General features: G+C 39.7%; 1 protein-coding gene and 1 long non-coding RNA gene across 18 annotated transcripts in view; one reads left to right on the plus strand and one right to left on the minus strand.

Annotated features, from left to right (window-relative positions):
• Positions 1-12,394, minus strand: part of BCLAF1 (BCL2 associated transcription factor 1) — a 37,719-nt gene extending 25,325 nt beyond the window's left edge. For 13 of the 16 annotated variants that reach the window (XR_011973292.1, XR_011973291.1, XR_011973290.1 and 10 more), the window contains exons 1-2: positions 12,281-12,394; positions 3,962-4,065 (exon numbers count right to left, since the gene is read on the minus strand). The gene's annotated coding sequence lies outside the window, so the exon portion shown is untranslated. Of the gene's footprint in view, positions 1-3,961; positions 4,066-11,510; positions 11,645-12,280 lie in introns of those variants that run through there. The other 3 variants (XM_072637664.1, XM_072637656.1, XM_072637657.1) reach the window with 1 other exon arrangement.
• Positions 11,707-24,159, plus strand: part of LOC140522345 (uncharacterized) — a 50,996-nt gene continuing 38,543 nt past the window's right edge. For both annotated transcript variants that reach the window (XR_011973302.1, XR_011973303.1), the window contains exons 1-2: positions 11,707-11,777; positions 12,234-23,282. This is a non-coding gene — a long non-coding RNA (uncharacterized lncRNA). The remainder of the gene's footprint in view (positions 11,778-12,233; positions 23,283-24,159) is intronic.

Raw genomic sequence — 24,159 nt, forward strand, 5'->3', positions numbered from 1 at the left:
AAAAACTCATGTAAGGATCAGAATCTGGAGATGTAAGTAAAGAAAACACCCAAAAAAATGTTGTGGGATAAAGACACTTCCAAGAGGTAAATTCAAAAAAATACAGCATCAGGGGAAAAAAAAAAACACATCAAGTTCGCCCACAAAGACTACAGAAGCATCCAGAAGACATAAAAGTGTTTTTTAAATGAAATTTTTGAAGGAAAATAGGAGCTCTGGAGGAAGTAAATCATGAACAATCTAAAAATTGAAATAAAGCAAACAGAACTTGATGATGAGACAAGAAACATAACACAAAATTAAAAGATTGAAAAAGTAAAGCAAATCTAAGGTATCTATCAGAAACGGAATACATGTGAAAAAAGTATAATCTAACAATGAAACTCCCTGAAAACACACGCGTGCGCATGCACGCACATACCACCCCCACCCCCAACTTGGATAGCATACTTCAAGAAACCATAAATGAAAACTGCCAAGATTTACTAGAAATAGGGCAAAATAAAATCAGGAACAGTCACCTCCTAAAGGAATCCTCAAAATAAGAATTCCCAAGAATAATAGCTAAAATTCAAAACTCCCAGGTCAAAAAAACAAAAAAAAACAAACCCAACTTTGTGCAAGCAGCCAGACTAGGAATTCAAGTAGCAAAGAACCATAGTGAGGATCACACAAGACTTAACAGCAACAACAAAAAAAGTGATTCTACTAAATTCCCTGCATGATTAGTCATGATATTTAGGCCAAGATAAGACAACGCAGAGAACACTACAGATCAATATCCCAAATAACTATAAAAAATTCAATAAATTATCAGCAAAGAATCTAGCAACATAATTTAAAAGACTGCACTTTGACCAAGTTGGATTTATACTAAGAATGCAGGGTTGGTTCAGTATTAAGAAAATGGTAAACATTAACAGCATTCAGAAAAAACAAAATATAACATCCACTTGCTTTAAAAAAAAAACAAAACCATGGGAATAAATGCATCTTTTCCTTACATAATAGTATGCATTTTAAACCAAGAGCTAGCATTATCTGTAATAAAGAATCCCTAATAGCCTTTCTAATGAGAATAAATGCAAAGCAAGAATATCCATTTATCATCACTATTATGTCATAAAGTTCTAAATATGATAATTATAAGGAGAAAAAGAAATCAAGAGAATAAAAATTGACAAAGATGACATAAAATTATCCCTTTTTGTAAAGATAATGGTCTACTTGGAGAACCTTGGAGATTTAACTAAAAACTCAAACAAACAATAACTTCATCAAAGTAGGATATAAAATATACTCCCTCAAAAAAAAAATCAGCCTTTCTCTAACAGCAGGAAATGAATGAAATTCTATTCAACACTGTTGAATATAAAAAATACTTGGTTTTTGACTCACCAAGATTCACAAAGGAATTATACGAATGCAAATACAAAACATACTACAAACTGACGGATGATCTAAATAATAAAAGGTCACATCATAAACAAATAGGAGTAGGAGGGAAGCAAATATGTTTCCAATATACTGGAAAAGTAGAAGAGTTCTTGACTAAGCAAGGAGGATCACAAGAGGTCAAATGGATCATTTGACTACTTAAAATTCAAAAGCTTTTGCACAAATCAATAAAACAAAATTTAATATAGAAACAATTAACTAAGAAAAATCTGTGCAGTAAGTTTCTGATATCCAAAATATTTAGAGAAATTACTCCAATGCATAAAAACAAATGTCATTCCCAAAAGATATGTACAAGCAGTCTTCAAAGGCTAGTTCGCAATAATATTAAAAAAAACTACACATCACTACTAAAAGAAACACAAATTAAAGAACCTCTGAGGATCCACTTTACATTTATCAAACTGACAAAGATGACAAAAAAGGAAAATGATAGTTCCCGGAAAGGATGCAGAACAGGAACATCTGGGCAGCTAATACAGCTGTGAATTGGTTCAATCATTCTGGAACAAATTGGAACCACATCCAAAAATCACTAAATTGTGCTTACCTTATGAGCAAATGATATAACTAAATTTTAAAATGCTGACATTTATATAACTCTTAAAAGTTTGCAAAGCATTTTGCATCTTATCTCATCCAATCTTGACAATAAACTCTGAAAAAGAAATGTTATTATCATCCCCATCTTACTGACAAGAAAACTGAGGCTGAGCATAATGAAGAGATTTGTCTAAGGCTGAAATATGTCTGAAAAAGGATTAAAATTCAGGTCTTCCTGACTCCATTATGCTACCTTGATGTTATATAACAAATGCAATTATTTGTAAAGGGCTTAACCCAGGCCTGGCACATAAGTGCTTAAAATTACTTTTCCCTTCCTAACCCCCTATCTTCCTCATAAATCTATATCTATATATCCTAAAGTCCAAAGAGATTAAAAAAGGGGAGAAACAATCCATATGTACCAAAACAGTCACAGCAGCATTTTTCTGTTGTAAGTGGAAACTAAGGAAGTACCCATCAATCAGAGAATGGCTCAACCAATTATAGTATATGCAAAATATGAGGGCAGTGGGGGATTCAGAGCAACCTGAAGGAAGTTCTATGAACTATTACAGAGGAAAGTGAGTAGAACACAAAAATTTTATTACTACAGTATTGTAAAGAAAAACAGCTTTGAAAGACCTAAGAAATTTGATCAATGCAATAACCAGCCACGATGCCAGAGAACTAGTGATAAAGAATGCTTCCCACATCTTAACAGGGAGGCAATGAATTGAGAGAAGGATCAAACATTTTCAGACATGGTTAATGTGTAGAACTGTTCTGCTTGACCATTCGCAAAGCTGAGACAAAACTATGGGTATAAATATTTTCCTTCACAGAGTGAATTTGGGGGGGGAAGGGAATTTGGAGAAAGGGGATACTGATATCTTAGGGAAGAAAAAAGCACCAATAAAGCATTTTTAAAACAAAAAAAGATCTGAAGGAGGTTCAGAGAGCAACACAGACAAGCTTTGGAACTAATGTGGTGAATTGAGCATATGCGTGCACATACACACATATTTCTTTAAATAAGGTATAGGTAATGAGATTCATGGTTTCATACACAATCAATTCTCCTTTTCTGTTCTTTATATATGGAAATATTTATGTCTGTCGAGTTCAGAATAACCAAAAAAAGTTTTAACAATGAAAGGATGAAGAATTGCAACAATATGAACTTAATTTATAATAGAAAATAATTCAAGTCATTAAAAGTTAAAATGTAAAATTCCATTATAATAAACTGAATAAGGCTACCAAATGGTAATTAGATTCAAAAATAATAAGCCATTCTTCCAGAAATTATACTCTTAAACAGTAGGACAGTAATTCAGTCTTTTTATATTTGTGAAAACTATCATTTTACTTGGCATCACCACATACTCCTTAGCACTCTCCCTTCTAAATGTTATGTCTTTCACCAAAAAAATAAGAAAAAAAGGCAAAATAAAGAGTTTTTCACACACACACACACAGAATTATTGCCCTCTTCCTAAAGTTGACTTTTTAATTTCTTCCTCTCTGCATAACTACAGTTTAATTCCAAATGTGGGGGAAAGGGAAAAGAAAAGAATTCACACAGAAACCCAGGTGCAGTCAAGACTTTTGCTTTAGGAAAGAGATCAATAGCAGTGGTGTTTGTTTTACTTTCAAAAGCTGCTTTTGTTTGTTTACAGAGAAATTATTCAACTAGAAAATAATGATGGAAATGGAGGCTGACACCTTTTTTTTAGATGAAATTTGTGTAAGAATAAGCTATGTTATAACTTAGAAAGCAATCATTTTCTTAAAATTCTACCTTTTAAAGTTGAAAGCAATATGATAATATACACTCTCAGCAAAGTTTAAAAGCACATAACCTTTTAAAATCAAATGCTTAAAAAGACAAATCTGTCAGACAAATCCCCAAACCATTACAAAATGTGAAAATGAGAATACTCAATGACACACTTACCTTGGGTTCTGATAAGTGGCAAGCAGTCAAGTGATATCGTTGAAACACTGTAAAATTCCTCCTGGAGATAATGTTCTCCAAAATTTAAAGTCTAATCCCAATTCCTAACAATGACAAAAAAATTTCATTAATTTTGGACATTATAGTGGGTTCTGCATACACAGAATATATACTAAAATATTATCCGTTCAAGGAACTTATGTTATCAAACGAACAATTGCAAATTTTAACACTGAAGAACTTTAAAGACATACCCAAGATGCCGCCAATCCTAAAGAAATATTAGAATAAATTAAATAATGCCCAATAAAGCTGAAATACTAATAATTTTTCAACTACATAAATATTTGTTCATTAATTAATATGCAACTGAAAACAGGCCATGAGAAATATTTAGTATTCTATTAAGGAAAAGGCAGTTGTCTATCTTTCCAAAAAATAATTTCAAAGAAATTAAAGTAATACTACTTGAGGACCAACACATACCACTTAACCTGCCTCTAGTGTCCACAGCAATATAGCTAATAAATTCTTATCTAAAATTTCAAACTATTCTAAGATTTTTATAATGATCTACTTACATTTTGCTAGCATACAAATGGGTATAAATATTTTCTTTCACAGAATTAGATAGAAATTATCTTAAGTTAATTTTTTTAGTAAGAGCAGTTTCAACAAGTTTATACTTTGTGAATACTGGTCACATGGGGTATCTTACAGAAATTCATGCAAATAAAAGAATGTGTTAAATGTCTCCTATTTTAATGGCATGAATCTTTGATTCCTAAAATATAAATCTCAAAATTAATCAATATACATTTAACTTCCCACTATTGTCAGCCACTATTCTAGGTGCAAGGGATACAAGTAGAAAAAATGAAACCCTTCCTGCTCTCAAGAAGCTTACATTTCATAGAGAGAGATAACAATACATACAAAGTAGTTGTCCAGTCATACACATGGGTATTTAGGAGGGGATGACACTAATCACTTGCAAGGAGATAAGGAAATCAAGAAAGGCTTTATGTAGAAAGTGGAGTCTTGAAGAAAATGAGAGATTCTATATTTTGCATATACTGTAACTGTTTGAGCCATTCTCTGATTCTCTTAGATTCTATTCTAAAAGAAGAGAATGCATTGCAGGTATAAAGGATTCACAAAGCTGAGACAGAACGATGGAATACTACACATAAAGAACAGAGAGAAAGCCAATTTAACAGAACTGTCAAGTAAGGACAAAGGATGTAAAAAGTATAATGAAACCAGGAAGATAGGTCGGTTCCAGGCCCTTAGAAATCAAAAAATTTATAATTTATCCTCGAGGCAATAAGAAACTACTAGAATTTATTGAGTCAGGAAGCAACCTGGTAAAAATCTGTACTTAAGGAAAATCATTTGGGGAGGGTAGCTTGGAAAGAGGTGAGATGAGGCAAGGAGAAAACACTTAAAAAATAATGGGGGTGTGAACCAAGGTGGTGGCTGGGTGAGCTGTGACAATGGGACTGATACAAAAAATGTAGAAGTAGAAATGGCAAGTCTTGGCAAATAACTGGTTATATACCCTTGACGGAGAAGGGAAAATTTGATAGAGAAAAAGGTTTCAGAAAACAATGTGTTCAGTTTGGACACACTGATTTTCAGATGTATTTGTGACATACAATCTGAAATGCCTAAAAGTTAATGACACAAGACTAGTGTTCCAGAAAGAATTGAGATGGATATATAGAAATAATCCTTGGGTGCTGCTAAGTCACCAACAAAGTGAAAAGCTTAAAGGGAAGAGCTTCAGAGAGTTCAGGACAGAGCTTTAAAGTAGGCCAACAGTTCATATGATGAATCTTCAGAGAAGACTGAATGTTCAGGCAGATAGGAATCTAAACTGAGTGTGTCCAGACAAGGAAGGATAAAGGATTGAAGGAGGATAAAACCCTTCGTCTAACATTTAAAGCTCTTCAAATTCTCATTACCATGTAGGCAATAACTGGGAAGCAGCATGTAACAGTGGAAAAAACACTACCACTGGAGTAAGAGGACATGGGTTCAAGTCTCTCCTGCCTTTGGGACCTTGGGCAATTCATTTAAGCTCTCTATGCCTCACCTATAAAACGACAAGGTTGGTCTCAGGGGAGAGGAACTTTGGGCCTCTAGGCCTGAAAGGGCCTGAACCCAAACTTCACAGAACAAATTCCCTTAATAAAAGGATGTAAAAAAAAATGAAATATGTTTATATGCTATCTCCTCCAGTAAAGTGTAAACTCAATGAGGACAGTAACTCTTTTTCCTTTGTCTTGGCATCCCATCTCCTAAAACAATACCTTACACATAACTGACAACAAATGAATTAAGTCACAAAACGAATGACAATTCAAATTCTGGCTTATAAAGTAGTCTTCTGCTGTTGCAAATTACCAAACATCACTTAGAAGGTCAACATATCTAACTCCCCTCCATTACAGCTTCATCAGTTTAGAATAAAGATATTAAAAATGAATATATCAATGTAGCAATTAGGTACTCTGTCTCCTCATGTTCTATTTCCAGAGAAGAATACGAGTCTTGTAATGGTCAGAAGTACTAAACAGAGAGCAGAGAACTGAAAAATAAAAAATCAAAATCTTTATAAATTTTTCACATTATCTAGACTACCATCCATAATTATCTTTACATTTTAAAATTCCAAATGATGGTTTGAAGGGGGAACAGAAAGTGAAAATAGGTGTGCAGAGTTGACACAATACAAACCACACTGGACCCATCTTCAGAAGACCCAGGATAGTTAATACCAAACATCGGACATTTGTTCTTGTTACAGATTCTTACATATATTCTCCTCAAGTATTCATGTGAAGAATTCTAGCGAGTATATATGAACTGTGTAACACAATGCCTACACTAAAGTTCAACATAAAAGCCTTGGTAATAGTTAATAAAGGCAAAATACCAGAATGTTTCTATTTGTCAAATCAAGATTACTTGCCAATAAATATATCTGTTCATTTTCAAGTTTGGTAAAAAAGCTACATTGACTTCTCCCCTTAAAATCACTGGCTGGTTGACAAGAGAGTAAAAAAGTAAATAGGATCAAAGGTTTAGAACTGGAGTGGACCTAAGAGGTGTCACCTCAACCAATCTCATTTTACAGATGAAAAAAAAGCCCAATGTCACAGGCAAATAGCAGTCAGTATTTGAACACTGATCATCGGGACTTCAAATGCAGGGTTCTTTCCACTGTACAAGGAGTAAATACGCAACATTTCATTCAACACCTGTACAAAAGGTTCTCATATAAAAAGCTCTTGAACACAAATCTTCCCTCATATTGAGGAAAGTAATTATTTAGCATTTTAATAGGGATTTTTATATTTTATTCCCATGACATATTTAATTGTTGAGTCATTTCAGTCCTGTCCAACTCCAACGCTTCCTGATCCCACTTGGGGTTTTCTTGCCAAAGATACTGGAGTAATTTGCCATTTCCTTCTCCAGCTCATTTTACTGATGAGGAATTGAGGAAAACAGGATTAAGTGGTTTACACACAACCAGTAAGAGTCTTAAGGCCAGATCTGAACTCAGGTCCTCATGAATCCATACAGGCACTCCTCTACCCACTAAGCCATGTAGCTCCCCAATATATTTAATATCCCCTTGCTAAGATAAACATGGATTCAGTAAGCGTAACACTAATGTGAGGTGTTTTTTTTTTTACTTTTTAAGAAACCCCCCTAAATTGATCAGTTTAGATCATCTAATTTAATATTAGATATTAAATGGTAATATTTTCTGTTAATTCTGTACAAGTATGTGCCTTATTTAAAAAAATTATAAAAGTTGGGAGTTGGAAGGGATAATGGGACAGAACCAGGATGAGGTATTTATATATCCTATTCAAAATCTGGAAACTGAATTGACTACATGCCAAAGATTTTAAGCTTTCACTTAGTTTAATACATTAACACTTCAATCAGAAATACCCAAATTCCATGAAGAACAGTTTTCTAACCTTAACAATAAGCACAGGAAGAATAAAGTATCCCTCCCTATTTCTCTACACTGTTCTCCAGGCAGCTCTCTTATTCCTAGTCCAACTCCCTCATTTTTAGGCGCAGATAAAGTACATGACTTGCCTAGGCTCATAGATTTAGCTAGTGGAACATCCAGATATTATCTGAGTTACTGCTATTCATAAATGTGTGTATATAAAGGACAAGCAATAATGGCTACTGCCAACACTGGCAGACCCTTAGGGATTCTGCCACTTCACCCAAAAAACTATTCAGTACATTTTTACTCAAAACAAACCATTTATTCTAATTCCTGAATACCAAGTGGATTCCAACACAGAACTGTGTTATAATTATACTTTGGTATGTTTAATCACAATTCTTTGGTTCCTTATACTGCTTTGATAACACCTATCATCCTAAGGGTAAAAAAATCTGCGTAGGAATCAAGAGTTCTAGTCTGGGTTGTACCCCTAATCAGCTTTGTGACCTTAAACAAGTCAGAGGCCCTCTGGCCTCCATTTCTTCATCAATAAAATGACAAGACTGGTATACATGTCATTTAGAAGTCCCTTCTAAAATTCCATGATCCTACCAACTGTCTAGTGAAGTTGTATTAAAGAACTACTGTCTAAACATATACACGTGGTCACATTAGCACAGACTTCCGTCAATCTCCAAAAGACAAAGTGCTCGATAAATCATTGTAAAGTGTCCTGCCTAAGTAGTAAAATGACTGAAGACTTCCAGTGAAATTCTTTGGCCATATGAAAAGGTTCCTCTGGTGTGGTACATTTCAAATTTCTGTAACACTGAAAAGTGGTTCAACCAAATGTATGCCTAGTTGTTGTTTGTCCGTCATTCTTAAAGAGAACCATCACCATCAGGAAGGTGATGCCATGACTTGCTAGTGAATTGGATTTAAGTGAGGGAGGGCTGTGCCAAGTCACCAATCTTATTTTCTCCTCCAGAGCCATCTGGGTCCATTGGCAAGATACAGATCAGAATGACTGGAGGTGGCCCTGACCTTGGTCTTTTCAAGCTAAAATCTTTAACAGGTCTCAGTTTCACTGAGGCAATGCCCATTCAGTGATAGAAGCTAGTAAGACATGGGGCAGGAGAATAGCATCTTTCATCTAATCAAAAAAAAAAAATCAATCCGGAAGGGAATATCCTTCAGGGTTTCTGGCTAAAACAGAAACAATTCCTACTTATATTCCCTCTGAGCCAATCAGGGCACAAACAATGACCACTATGAGTTGCTTGGGCAGGGACCTATTGTTGGCCAATCAAGGAGAGTCAGAATGAGCTGGTGTTTAAGGCATGGTCCTTAAGAAAGATATATAGCCCATAAATCCCAAGATATCTTGCTGAGGTTTAGGTGATCAAAATACTTATTTCTTTGGGCAGAGCACCAGCAAATAAAAGGCACAATTCCCTATGTGAAGAGAGGGAGAAAAGGGGAAGAGAAGAGAGAGGGAGGGATTGTGTTGCCCAACTAGAACTGGCCAGTTGGGTTCACAGTGGGATAGCTACTATTTCTCACCGGTTGTTTGTCCTTCATTCTTGAAGAGGACCAAGACATCTGCAAGGTGATGTTATGATTTACAAGTGAAATGGACTTAAGTGGCAGAGGGCTGTGCAAAGTCACCAGTCTCAATCTCTCCTCAAGGGACATCTGGGTCCAGTAGCAAGATACAGATTAGGACAACCAGAGACACTCCAGATGCAGAGGGTATGCCTAGTTACACAATAATAATTGGATCTGCACAAGGAAGTGATAAGTATACTTATCTTAACTAACTTGGCTCAATGACAGGGAAGCCACCAAAGTTTGAGCACCAGATTGCCATCATACAGTAATTTTAGCACAATCTAACCTAACAAGTAAACTGATGGTCTTCCCAATCAGGTGTTTTCATGTTTTCGTATAATCATAGCTTTAAAATAATCTGCAGCACCTCAGTGAAAGCAACAGCAAAAATCCACTTAGGGGGTCAGGAAGGGAGAACGGATTGAGGGAGAGGGCATGCTTATCATCTTTTGAGGCAGGAGGGGTAGAATATTGGCCACAGGATTTAAGACTACTTGAGGTGAGGGATTAGCAACATGCTTCCTTTTCTGGAAAACTGAAAAATACACCTGTCTCCTAATCCCAAATCAACTCTGTTGAGCCCACAGTAAGTGGTAGTCACTTCTCTTTCTTATAAGACTACATACCTAAGTGCCCTACAATTAGATAGGTGAGCTTCTGATCTCCAGTGTTTGCTTGGTGTTACTTCCTTGGTCACTGGAAATGCAATCCGAGAAAGTAACAAGGCAGAACAATGACATGTGTGATTTCCAATGGGGAGAATCTGATCATCAAGTCTCAATCTTAATCTATTTTTACTCCCAAATGAAGTGTACTATTCTTAAAAAAAAAAATTGCTATCACCTATCTACAAGAGGCTCTGAATGTTCCAATAGGAAGGTTTTTACATGAGCCACCCACATTAATCTGCTCTCCCTTTGTGATCAACAGAGGAATTTTCTAAAGGGATAGGAGGAAGAAAGGATGGAAACAATATAGCATGATAAAAATTCTCTGTATAAAAACAAATTCATGGGAAAGGAAGCCATAACCTCTCATCATGCTGTAACTACTCTGCTAACTAATAATTGGTAATAATCCAAAAACCATGTATCACTATCGAAATCTGCCCAAGATTGAATTAACGGAAATAACACCCAAATCCAAATACTTATGTCAAATATTCTACCTGTTCTTTCCTATTTTTAGACCCATTTGTTCCCTTCTTTACTAATTTTTTTCCCCAATTCACTCATTTTAGCCACCAACTTAAGTTCTATTCTAATGTTTCCTTTTGACACAGAAAAATATGGCTGTGAAAACAGACAAGAAGTTCCGATAAGTCTTAACCTGAAATTTATGGCCTACTGTCCCAGGACCAGCTCAGTAGAGAGACTATCCATTTATTCATCCAATATTTAAGTAACTACAGTGCACAGGATGATAAGGATTGTGGGGGTTAGGGGGGAGGAGAAACAATGAACAGATAATACTGTACAGAGTCTCTGCCTTCATGGAGTTTATAACCTACGAAATTTGTCCTAAAGGGCATTTTTGTTGTTTTTGTTTATACTTTGGCCAAAGCAATTAAACTAGCTACTAAGTCAGTGAGTCGTTTCAATGTCAGCAACCTTAAAACTGAAAAAAGTTAAAAGAATTTATCATCAACAATCCCAGTACCGAGGTTTAAACTAGAAAAACAGGATTTAACACAAATATAAGTGGGCAAATAGGGCTATGATGGGGACTAAACAGCTGTGGCATGTTTTAAGTCCCTTTTAACCCGAGGCTCAGTTTCCTTAATCGCAAGGAGAAGGTCCCTCCCAACCCTGAATCTAGAAGCCTGTACAGCACTAAGGTCAAGTTTCCCACCAAAAGTCCCTCACCACAACTTACACGCCTCTAGCCGCCCCACCCCCTCATCCACCATTTCGTCTGGCGGAGCAGAAGCATCCGAAGGGGACGGCGTCTCACCTAAGGCTTCCTGAGGCCCAGGTGGGGCCCCAGGCCTGGAATTCCTGCCTCGCCCCCGCCTCGCCCTCCAGGGCAGGGCTAGGCCACCGCGAGGGACTCGGGCCTCACGCACCGGGCCGGATTGGAGTCACAGTCCAACTGTGACGACGGAGAAAGGCCTGCCCAGGGCTCCGCACCGCGAAAGGCCAGTGGGAAAGGGGAAGAGCCGCGGGAGCAAATATTCGGCACGTTCTCGCCCCCTCCCTGCCACTACCTGAACAAATCCAGGTAGAGCACCTCGCCGCGGGAGGAGGGGGCGGGAAGGAGGGCGGCGGGGAGCGACTCTCGGCCAATGGGAGTCCGACACAAGTTGCCAGCCGCGCGTCAGCGGGGGCCGTAGGCGGGGGAAAGACAACGGAGGCGCGTGCGCGATCCGAGGGGGGGGGGAGGGGGAGCGAGGGAGGCAGAAGGGAGCGCGCTGGGGGCTGGGGCCTGCGGAGCCCCAAGGGGCGGGAGACGAGAGCGGGCATGCGCGCGGTACCATGAGAGGGTCTCGGGGCAGGTCCGCGGCCACGCGCGCTCCCCTCCCTTCCCTCGCCCCTCCTCCCGGCCTCGGGGGCGAGCAGGGCCTCGAGGGCCCGAGTGACTCAGGTCCTGAAAGGCACAAATAACGGCTCGATGTTACCCCCACCCCACTTACACCGTCATCTCGACCATTCCTCTTAAGGCCAACCTTTCCCCTAGGTCTATATACATCTAGTTCAAACTCTTCTGCTAACGTGAGGCCTTACCTGACGGGCCGAACGCGGATCCCGGCACTTATCTCCGCTGTAGCTACACAGCGGCCATTTCCCCCTCACAAACAGGAGAAGAACCATAGAGGCATTCTCGACGCGCTAGATCGATGGCGTCACTTCCGCTGGGTGGGCGGGGCCTAGGGCCGCCATCATGCTTCTGGGCAAACTCGGGCCTAGTATCCGCAACGCTTTGCCCTCTACATAGATGGTGGCAAGGAGCTTTCCGGGCCGTCACATGAGCGTCACCACGAGTGGGTCACGGGGCTGTATTCCCGCCCTCGCTCTGGGCTCTCGGGAACCGGAGGAGGCGGGCTTGGAGTGGTGTCGCTCTGCAGAGCCTCTGTGACCCCCGACTTGTTTAGTGTGGCGGATCTTTCCTTTGCGCAGCAGAAGTAAAAGAAAAAGAATGGATTTGCCACCTCCTTAAATTCTTTGTTGCTGACATTTTTCTGTCGCGGTTCCGAACGCTGGTTAGGTTGGTGCTGCTGGAAGAACAATTCCCCTCCCCCCATAGGCTCCCACGCGCAGGCGCGCTGAGGGCCGCCAAGATTGCTGCGTCATGCCCGTCCTGTCAGTTACCCCCGAGGAAAGCGGCGTCTGACGCCGTCTGCTCAGCCGCCTAACGAGGCTCTTTCCCCTGGCACCTTTAAACCGAGCTGAAAAGCGGAAGAAATGGGCAGAAATCCGGAGACAGTATAGTACAGATTCCCTCCTGCCCCTCTCCTCTGTGTCCGTAGTGATCGGAACCTTCTCTCCCCTACTAGAACGTGAGCTCCTGGAGAGCAGGGGCCGAGGTGGGCGGTTCTTTTGTACCCTCCGCGCTCAGCGCGCAGTAAGCCCTTCAGAACGACTTCGTAGTATATCAATACATAGTAATAAGTGCACTCCACTAACGGTCGAGGGACACCATCGGGGCTGTGCGTCTGCGGTCCGATGAAACGATCTTCAGGTGGGGTTGGTTGAGCTCTGGTGGGAATGTGGTAGAAGGAAGGAGTGAAATTCAATTGGAGCTGTGTGGGGGCAGATTGGATGAGAGGAAAAGCCTCAGGTCAGTGTGCCGCTTAGCCGGGCTTTTCCTGCAGTTACTTTCCTAAGAAGTTCTCCCACCACACCCACTCAGTGCAGTGTTCCCTTGTAACCGAATCATTCCAAAACGTGAACAAAGGCCGTGGGAAGAGAAAAAGGATACATTAAAGGCTGCAAATCCTGCTAGCTTTCAACAGTGATCAGTTGGTGCTCTTAGGAAGAGAACCTCCCCAAGCTAAACTGGAAGCTGGTCAAGCTCGTCGTCACTGTTGTCTGTGGTGCTGATTTGCTAAGCTAGATCCAGTGTTTCTGACCATGCTGACCACTTCGCATAGACTACATTCCACACAAGACAGGATTTCAAACAAGTGGACAATTCTGCATTTGGACAGATTTCACGGACTCAGTTACAGGCTGAAACATTTTCTAATAAGTCTTAGCACCTTTTTTGCATTCTACTCCTGGAGGCTATTTTTAATTTTTTATCTTTGGTGTTTAGGACTCATGCAGTTTAGAGTAAGTAGAAGGAATTTATATCTAATCATCATTTCTTTCTATCAATGGATAAAGAACAAGTACTCAATGACATTTTTCATAATTAAGGTTGGCAGCATTGAACTATAAATACCAATGCCCTTTTTAAAACTTGTGAGAATCTTTAAGTCATGATTTCCTGTTCCCATGCCATTGATCCCCCAGCTCCTTATTTCTTTTATGTCCATTCCCATCTTTGTCATAATCCTGAATCCCCCCCCCCCTTCACCCAAAAGAATCTGTTCCTCTTGTATGCAATTATCAGGTTCTATTTTGCATTATACCTATTAGTGGGCAGGAAGGATTCTGAACTATTTCTTATCTGGGCCAGGAGACTAGAGTATAAAATAAAAAGGAAGCAAAGATTCTCATTCTCTCTCTCTCTCTCTCTCTCTCTCTCTCTCTCTCTCTCTCTCTCTCTTTCTCTTTATCTCTCCCTTCTCTCCCCTCTCTCCCTCCCTTCCTTCCTCCTATCTCTCTCCCTCTCCTAAACACAGAAACCTTCTTGGTTTCAGTTATTGTTCTCAAGTGATGATTTCACTGGTGAAGGGAACTGACAATGAAGAAATTCCCTGGAAAGATGAAGATTGGCAACTGTTCCATGTTCTGTTCCAGTTTAACAATTAGTGAGCCTGATATTTGGATTCTATTCTACTCCACCTAAGCTCAGCCTCAGTAAGAGTTGAATAAGCTTTCCTGTCTGTAAATTCTAATTGAGTTCCCTCATTTTCCTCTTATGTAAAATTGAGGAGTTGCATCTATTAGGCAACAAGCATTTATTAAGGGCTATTAAGTGTCAAGTAATGTGCAAAGTTCTTTGGATACTAACAGAGGCAAAAAAAAAAAAATAAGGGCCTGTCCCTCAAGGAGCTTATATTCTAATGGGAAGGGAGCACAAGAAGCATAGAACTAAACATATACAGAACACACATAAAGTAGATAAAAGGTGATTTTTAAGTGGAAAGACTCCTGAAGAAGGTAGCAGTGGAGCTGAATCTTGAAGGAAACAAGGGATTTTCAGAAGTGGAGGTAAGGAGAGAGAGAGTTACTGTCTAGATGTTCTTCAACTTTTTTTTAATCACGTCCCCAGAGAGAGAGAGAGAGAACACGTGCCAATAACCCCATGAGTGTGTATTTACTGATTTATAATTATGCATATGTACTACAATGCTAATAATTATGTATATTGCCAAACTTACACAAAAAATTTTAAAAGGAATAAGATAAAATAGTACCTACTCTAAAGTCACTAGAGTTTATTGGTCACATCTGTACCTTAGGAAAATCACTGGCAAATGGAACATGGGTAGGAATGAGGAAAGATTTGAGATTGCCAGGTCATTTGAGAGCCTACTTAAATAATCCTGGTAAAAAAGTGATGAGGGCCTAAACCAGGGTAGGAGCAGAGAATGGTGAAGATACGAGAAACAACTAGATTTGGCAAGTGACTTGGATACGTGGGGTGAGGAGAAACATGTCAAAGATAACAAGGTGAATCCAAACCTGAATGGCTGAAGGGATGGTGGTGTTCTTGACAGATACAGGGACATTTGGAAGAGAGGTAGATTTGTGGGGAAAGATAATATAAAATCTGTAATATATACTGAAATCTGTTTATACCTGCTCTTCCTTCATGACTCATTCTCTGACCCAAAATGGGGAGGAAAATGGAGCTTTTGCTGGCCACTAAACAGATTTAATGAGGTACACCTGCAAGAAGATGGTCTGGAAGTCAGGATGCAGGGATGGAGAAGGATGGTGGGTTTTACCTGCCAGCTGCTGCAGGTTAGGTTATAACTTTTTCATAAGACCTATATCCAGCACAGCTCCTAAAGACATTGTAAGAGGGGAAGCTAATGGAGGATAAGTGGAAATCAGTGTAGGAAGAAGTAGTGTAACTGATTGGAGAAAAGACCTCGATTGTCTCTTGCGGAAGGGGTAGTGTCAGCTGGGTGAAGCTCAACCCTTGAAATGCAGAGTAGTCCAGGCTGGGTCGAAAGCAGAAAAGTTTTATTAGAAGGAAAGTCAGACACTAGTGCCCAGGGCCCCCCACTCTCCCCCACCCCCATACAGAAGAGCCCATAGTCCAGAAGAGGCAGGGTTGATTTATGCTTGAAAGCAACAAAGGGGAGGTTCAGGAAAGGATTGGGAAAAAGAATGGACAATCTTTCCCAGGAACACACAAATAAATAGAAGCAAAATGTTTTGCAGGAAGAGTTGACCACAAGACTGGTTTGGGCCAGTTTGGGGGCGAGGGGGAACAGCTCAGCAAGGTCAGCCAGCAAACATCAGCAAAGGCATCTGGGGGTGAGCAAGACTTTGGCTCACTTCAGGATCCTGATTGGCTCCTTGCAGCAAACAGGTGTATTCTGTATGCAGTGCATCTGCCTGGTAAGGTTTCTCGTAGAAAACAGATATATTAAGCTCAGAAGCACTTCCATAGTAGAATTTTACCCTTTGGACTGATCACACACCCCTTGAGGTCATGCCATGACCCCAGTAGAGTGGCATGTCTCCTACTTAAGAGATTTATTTAAGTTTCTTAAAATTTAAAACAATTTAAGGTTTAGATTAGGGCACCTTCCACCTCCAACAAACTACTTTGAAGGTTTGGGAGATGTTGCCTTCAAAATAATCCAGGCTTCTAGCTCTGGATTTTTCTCTCGCTGTTCCTGTGCCTGGAATGTTCTCACTTCTCTGCTCTAGCTATTGACTCTCTGGCTTCCTTTAAGTCCATGTTATACCATGTTATAGAGAAAGTCTTCCCCAACACCTCTTAATTCTAGTTCGGTATATAGTTTGCTTTGTTTGCATTCTGTCTCCCCTATTAGATAGCTCCTTTTAGGCAGGGGCTACCTTTTTCCTCTTTTTGAATCCTCAAAGTACTAAGTAGGGTGCTTAATAAATGAGATTAATTAATTTAAGCTTTCTGCCCTTTCCCCCCAATATCTGTTTATTGTAATGGTTACTACTCTACCTCAACTCTCATTAATCAAATTTCTTGAATGCCAAGTATGAAGAAACACCTGACCTTGGACCTAGTTATCAATAATAATTCAATTGAATAGGAAAATATTCATTGCCTAAATCCTGTGTTTATCTTGTCTTAATTCTGTGAAGAATTCAAAAATCCTTTTTAAATGTATTATGAAAAGTACAATAGTAAGCTAAAGGCTAGAGGAGTGTAATTTTTTAACAATACTTGTAGAGGGCCAGTACTGATAGAGTCTGAAATATGAAGTACTGTCCAGGTTTTACTTAAGACTTGTACTAGCATTAGGGCTGACATTCTTAGGATATTGGTTCACCATCACACTCCTGATACGTAAGAATGAGAAAGTCCTGACCCTGACTGTGCACCCCAAGATAAGGAAGTAAAAGAAGTAAAATAAAATGTTCTCGTGGGAATAACCCTGCTTGCTTGCTTGTTAAGAGAGTATATAAACCTTGACCCTCAGATCAATAAATGGATTCAGCTCAGATTCCCGCCCGGTTTGCGCTTTTTCATTCCATACTCACCCAAATTTGCGGTTGCCTGCCTTAGTGCTGGTCACAAATACTTGTTGTTTTCTGCTGCTAAGTAATGGAACTTTGAGTTTTGCATAGTCAGGTGCAACAGGGTGAAAGATTTAAAAGGTCAGACCTTTCTTCAGTGGGAGAATGATTAAAAACAAATTTATTGGGCATCCAATATAATCTTCTGAGTTTAGCTCTTAAATCTTCTGGGTCTCATAGTCCTCAACTAATATAACGTGAAACATTGCACCAGAAGACCTCAAAGATCCCTTTCTGCTCCATCTATGATCCTGCCTGTTCAGAATCATTAACAATATTTTTACAGCTGTAAGGAATTTTAGGCATCACCTAAGATTTCATGTTACAGAGAGGCCAGGAGAGATTAGATAACTGGTCGAGGTTACCAAGGTTGTGAGTTCCTTGCAGGCAGGGATGAGCTTTTGCCTTTTGGTTTTTAATCCCTAGTATTTAGCACCAGACCTAGCAACACTGAATAAATGTTTATTGACTGACACAATTTGAACCCAAGTCTTTATAATGGTAATGTAAGGTTAATAGTGGGGGGGTGGGGGAAGGGGTTAGAGTTAAAGATCTTCCCAGCCCATTAATAGGCCTCAGATACCTTTTGTGAATTTCTAATAATGCACTGGGTCGTGAGGTTCATGCCCTCCAGCTCTGAAAAGTGTTTGTATGTATATACACACGCATATATGTGTGTGTGTGTGCTGAGGTAAGGTTTTACTTTGGGGCTTATTTTTTGGAAGAAGGTTCGTGTGCCAGATGAGACTCTGGGAAGCTACTAAGGAGCACCCTCTCCCCTCCAAAACACAGATGTTGGTGCTTTTCTCTCTGATATGTATTGTCTATGGTGCTTCTCTCTCTGATATGTATTGTCTATGGTCAGACAGTTGGAAGCCCTGTCTGTTGGTCTTTCTGTTTGTAATTTCTGCTTGTAATTTCTGTTTGTATTTTCTCTGAAGTTCAGGGTGCTGACTTTTCCCCCTGAACTAAGTGAATGATATATGTGTTTGATTAAAGTAGATTGCTGACACCTCAAAAGTTGCTTTCCTTTTAGAAAAGCAGATCTAAGAACCCATACAGCAGGCCCTCCTGAGTGTGCTGGGGTCCTTGCTATTACAGTCCTCTAACTCCAAAAACAACAGTCTCTTCTTTATATCATCCCTTTGTTTCCTCCTGCAATCTGCCACATGATTGAGAGATTATGCCATCGTATGGGGTTGGGAGGTGACTGCCCAGGTACTTTCTTAGATCACTTGGGCAAGCAGACCCAGTTCCAAGGGTATGCTGGTAAATGTTTAACAAGCAGTTCTGAAAAAAAAAAATGCTCAGATACACATTTAAATTTAATCTGCCTCATTAACATTTTCTTCCTTACTCTTAAATCTTCCTTACTCATAAATCAGACCTTGATTTGTAGCATTTGCTGATTTTAGAGGTGTAAACATTCACACTGAAAACCTGACACTCAGCTCACTAACAGGAACTGGTTCTAGCCCACCCCTTCCAGAGTTCCTACATGATTCTGTCCCCAAACTGCACCCCCAACTCCAGTACCAAGATCCATACTTTGTTCTTCTGTGCTCTAAGAATCTTTGAAGGGGAAAGGTGAGAGAAAAGGGAGAAAAAAGTTGTAGGAGCCCTTTTATTATTTTTAAGTAATGACTCTTCCCACAAAAGTTTGTCCCATAAGAGTGGGAGCCAACCCTAGCCATTGAGGACCCATCTTCCAAAAAGCTACCAAGGGATAATACCCATATGAAGGGTCATAGGAGGCCAGAAGGAGTCAGCATATTCCTGGCTAGGCAACTAGATGACATAGTAGACAGAGTGTTAAACTTGGAGTGAGGAAGATCTGAGTTTGAATTCTGCTTTAGACACCTAACCCAGAATATAAGTGACAAGTCACTTACAATCTCTCACTTTCAGTTTTCTCATCTGTAGGATAATAGTAATACCTACAGCACAGGGTTATTGCTAGGATAAATAAGAGAACATGTAAAGCACTGGGCAAGCCTGAAAGGGCTATATAGATGCCAAATATTATCATTTTTATTACCACTCACTGCCTCTTCCAGACTCTCCTGCTACTATCTCTCAATAATCTTTCTTCCTCTGACATTTACTCAAAGTTGTAACTAAGGCAGGACAAACCACCAGTGTAGCTGAATAAGAGGGTACCCACAGGCATGAGGGAAATGGTAACAGGTTCATCCAAGACAGAGTGACAGAGGAGGGGAAAGGACTAACAAAATTACAACTTCCTCCATCTACACGATTTATTCACTCCTGCTCCTCCATTGGGCTCTGAGGAAGCTGGATCACGGTATATCTGTTTTCCACTGATTGCCATATCCTCAGTGTCTTTGACCTGAGTCTAAGTTCAGAAGATGATAGTGTGATGGGAATAGTTGTTGGTGCTAGTAATTAAACTTTACTCACAGAATACAATGGGTAACTGGACACAGAGAAATAGGAGGAAAATGGGGATTTGTCTGTTACTCTGGCCCTGTAGGTCCTATGCAAATGGTATCGCCCCATAAGATGAATAGCAACCAGAAGGAAGGCAATCCAGGCCAAAACCAGAGGCTTCCCAGAGCAGTATCACCTAGCCTTAAAGTTTCCCTTGGGCATATAAAAAGCGGGGCATTTTATCATCATCCAGGTGATAATGTTTAATACAAAATTTTGGAATAATCTCTTTGTTCTCTCTGAAGTAAACTCAGAGAGTGCCTCTTCCTATGTCAGCAAAAGCCAGCCAAGGCTGACTCTACACTCCTTAAGGAGACCTTTAACCTAAGACACTATATCTTGAATAATAAGACTTTCCTTTGATGAATAATGAGACTTTCCTTTGATGAATCTTATTATCTATAGACACATACTATGTTATGAATAATGGGACTTTCCTTTGATCTATAGACATATACTATGTTATGGCGTATTAATGATAAAGAAAATATAGACATCTTAGATCATAATTTCTATTGAACATTGTTTACCCTTTCCTATGTCAATTATCTGTTTAGGGGAGGAAGCCTGCCACTTACTAGTGGTGGGGTTTCTTTCCTTATCACCGAGACATATGCTTACCCAGCCTGAAATCCCAAGGCCTGACTAACATTGCTTTGTTAATTGTTCTGTCTTACTGAATTTATGATTTGCTTAATTAGGAGAGTTTCTTTCTCATGGCAAAATGTACTTAAGACAGATGATTTCTGTACTAGATAGTCAGTCACCTCTGACTCCATAGCGCTATGTAACTGTTTTCTTTATGGGGAATTGATCAATTAATTAATTAAATCATAAAATGTATGCATTTATCCATGTTGCCTTTTCTCTAACCAAGTTTTCAGGTCAACACAGGCTACCAGGAACCATAAGCTCCCATATCATGTACCATTTTCCCCTGTAACTAGGCTTCAAATGGATACTATGATGAGGCTGCACTTTGCCTGTCACCATACATTCCCTTTTGTCATAGCCTACACAAAGACAGAATTAGGGCAAAATTACTTGAGCACACTTCTTTTGAATTTAGCAGGTAAACTCCTATTTTTACCACCATTGGGCTACTTGGGATGGACCTTAAGTTTTACCATTCCTTACCTGAGAACAAGTCTTGGCTGAACTCAGCTAAATTAAATTCAACAAGTTTTGAGTTATTGCTATATGCACAGTCCTGGGGATATAAAGACAAAAATGAAACAGGATCCGATTTAGATTCTATTAGGGAGACACACATAAACAGATAAAAACAAATGATTAAATGAGATAAAGGGGAGGGACTAAGCATTTATTAAGCACCTGCTATGTGTACTGAGGCAGGCAGAGGTTAAGTGACTTGCACAGGCTCAGACAACTAGTTAGTGTCTGAGACTGAATTTGAACTCAGGGCATCCTGAGTCTTAGGCCTGGGCCTACTATCCTCTGTCTCATTAGTAATAAAAATAAATACAAAAATATACATAAAGTAACACAAAGTAATTTTAAGAGGCAGAGTATACTAATACCTAAAGTACTGACAAAGGCCACCAGCAGGAGGTAGCAATTGAGTTGTGAGAATTCTACAAATTGTAGGTAAAAAGGGAATATATTCTAAACTTGGGGAAAGTCCCTGCCATCAAGGAGCTTATAGTCTTCTCTGGGGAATCAAGATGTTCACAGATGATTCATTAGAAAACACAAATAAAGTAAATGTTATTTGTTGGCGGGTAGAGGGGGTGTTTGAGCACTAACTATAGAGATGAGGGGGAGGGAGGAGAATTGGGAAATCACAAAATATCTCTCATTTATATATCTCTTGGTTTGAACCTAAAAGAGACAGAGATAAGGACTGAAAACATTCTAGGCCTTGGGGACAGCCTGGTCAAAACTACAGAGGCAAGAGATGAAATGTTTTACTGGGGCCATGTTTTATTTGACCAGAATATAGAGTTAATGAGTAGGAGTAATGTAAAATCAGATAAGTTGGAGCCAGATGGCAAAGAGGGGAAAAGATGAGTGCCCAGGATCCTACGCGTATATAAAAGAGGCAAAGTAGTGATGATGAGGGCTTGGGAGGTAGAGGAATGACAGAGGAACCTGAAGACTGAAGTTCCCTGCATGGGCTATCTGGAAAAGAATTTGAGGACTCAAGCATTCTTGAAGTCAAGGTAAAAGATTTATTACACTTTTCAGTGGGCAAGAGTTCTTAGGTGTGAGAGATGATCTCTGAGGAGGGAAGCCTCTTCAAGGGGTTAATTGTTTCTTGCCTGGTTGAAACATTTGCAGCAGGTTGACCTTGTAGAAGAAATGTTTCAACATATTCTGTATTCTCCCAGACTACTCCCTATATTTTCCCAAGACTACCCCCTTTAATTTCCCAGACTGCCCTCCGTATTTTCCCAGCCTTTCCATTCCTTGTTTTTAGACACATAACAGGGAGGAATAACACCTCCCCCCCTTTTTTTAGGGCTAATGTGTGAAAACTGTCTTTGTTCTCTGTTGCTGGGGTAGATTGCCTTGAATAGATTGTACCTTCAGGGCTTGTACCAATGAGCCCTAAGAGGGCTAGGGAGGGGGAATTGCAATTAGGGCCTATATAATCTGTTGAGCTAAACACAGCTCACCTCTCTTCAGTTGGTGCCATCTTTCAGGCACTCTGAGGGAGCTCTTTCTTGAGAAAGTCAATAAATGAATATTCTTTTTGCTAATATCTCTGAGTCTCTGATTCATTGATAAGGGTCTCAGTACCCCACAAATAGGGAAACTGCAACCTTAGAGGGGCACAGTTAAAGTTTATATAGGATATTATATAATAAAGCATGTGCCAAGTGTGATGACTGAGTGATTCAGAGTGGGATTAGGGAGTGGTTAAGGAGTGGTTAGTTCTTAAAGGAACATGCACTTTTTGTTTTATCCTGAGTTCATTGGGAAATAGCCCAAAGTGGGACTAAATGGAGATGTGGTTTTAAGCCTGACAGTCAGGTCTAAGTAATTCCAGACTACTATCATCAATGTCTTGTTAGACAAGATAAATGTAAGGGTGTACCCTTATGTCTAAGTCTAGGATACATGTGATTGGTTAGTGAGTAGTAAATGTCATTATGACCCAATACACAGCCAGTTCAGCCAGTACACAGCTGGTTCAAACTAATACATTCCAGGTGTAGCTGGCCACTGTAGCAGGAAGGGAGATAACAGTTTTTACTGGGGCAGGCTGTTCTTGAGCTGGGGAGAAACTGCCTGAGAGTGTTTTGAGCTTAGGGACAAATGGATTTTTAGAGACAAATGTGTTTTATAACTGGGCTTCAAGCACAGGCACTCAAGTACCCCATTCATGATGGAGAGTGAAGACAAGTCAGTGGGAAAGAGTGGTAGACCACATGTGCATATATCCTCACCAGGCTGGAACTACCAGGTATGGTCTGACTACCACCTGATAATTAGTTAAATAGGTATATGCATCTTTTTCTTTTACAGCCAAACTCCTAGAACAAGCCATCTCTGCTCACTTTCCTACCTCTTGTCCAAAATATCAAAATTCCTAATTATAGGCATGCCACTTTCAATTAGGTTTTTGTATGCATATGCTTACATGTGTGTCATCCTAGGCAGCTCAGAAGCAAGCAGTATAGAGAAATAACCAGGCTAGGAATCCTAGACCAAAGAGGAGCCTGCAGTTCCATCACTTTGAACCAGCAGAATTTCCTAGCCAGCCGATAGTGGATAAGTCCTATAGCAATTGACTGTTGTTCAGATCTAAAACTCAGGTCAGGAACTTGTAGGGCTCAGAATGGGGCCTCTAGTCAGTCTCTGAAATCAAGGAATAAATCATTAATACAACACTAAGTAATGAGGTTGGGGTGGAGCAGCGACAGGACCAGGCTAGACCTGCCTTCCAGAAGTTCACAGAGGTCTGCTCTCCCATTAAGTCCAAAATCAGGAAGTAGGTTGGGAGAATGAACAAACAAACAGAAAAGAATCCTACCAAAAAGTTAAGATGGTGACACGGATGCTGAAGAAACAAATTCAGAAGAAGAAAATGACTCCAAAGTATCAGAGAAAAACACAGTATGGACACAAATTCAATTAGAATTCCTGGAAGAGAAGGAGCAAGAGGTTTTTTTTTTTAATGAATTTAAAATATTTTTGCCAATGCAATGAGAGTGCTTGAGGAAAAACTGGAAAAGAATGGAAAAGAAATGAGAGTTATGGAAGAAAGAATTTGAAAGAGAATTAACAGATTGGCATAAGGGGTATAAAACCTTACCTTAGCAGCAAACTCCGCCAAAATC

The sequence above is a fragment of the Notamacropus eugenii genome, chromosome 2 (genome assembly GCF_028372415.1).
Source record: "Notamacropus eugenii isolate mMacEug1 chromosome 2, mMacEug1.pri_v2, whole genome shotgun sequence".
NCBI classification, from domain to species: Eukaryota; Metazoa; Chordata; class Mammalia; order Diprotodontia; family Macropodidae; genus Notamacropus; species Notamacropus eugenii.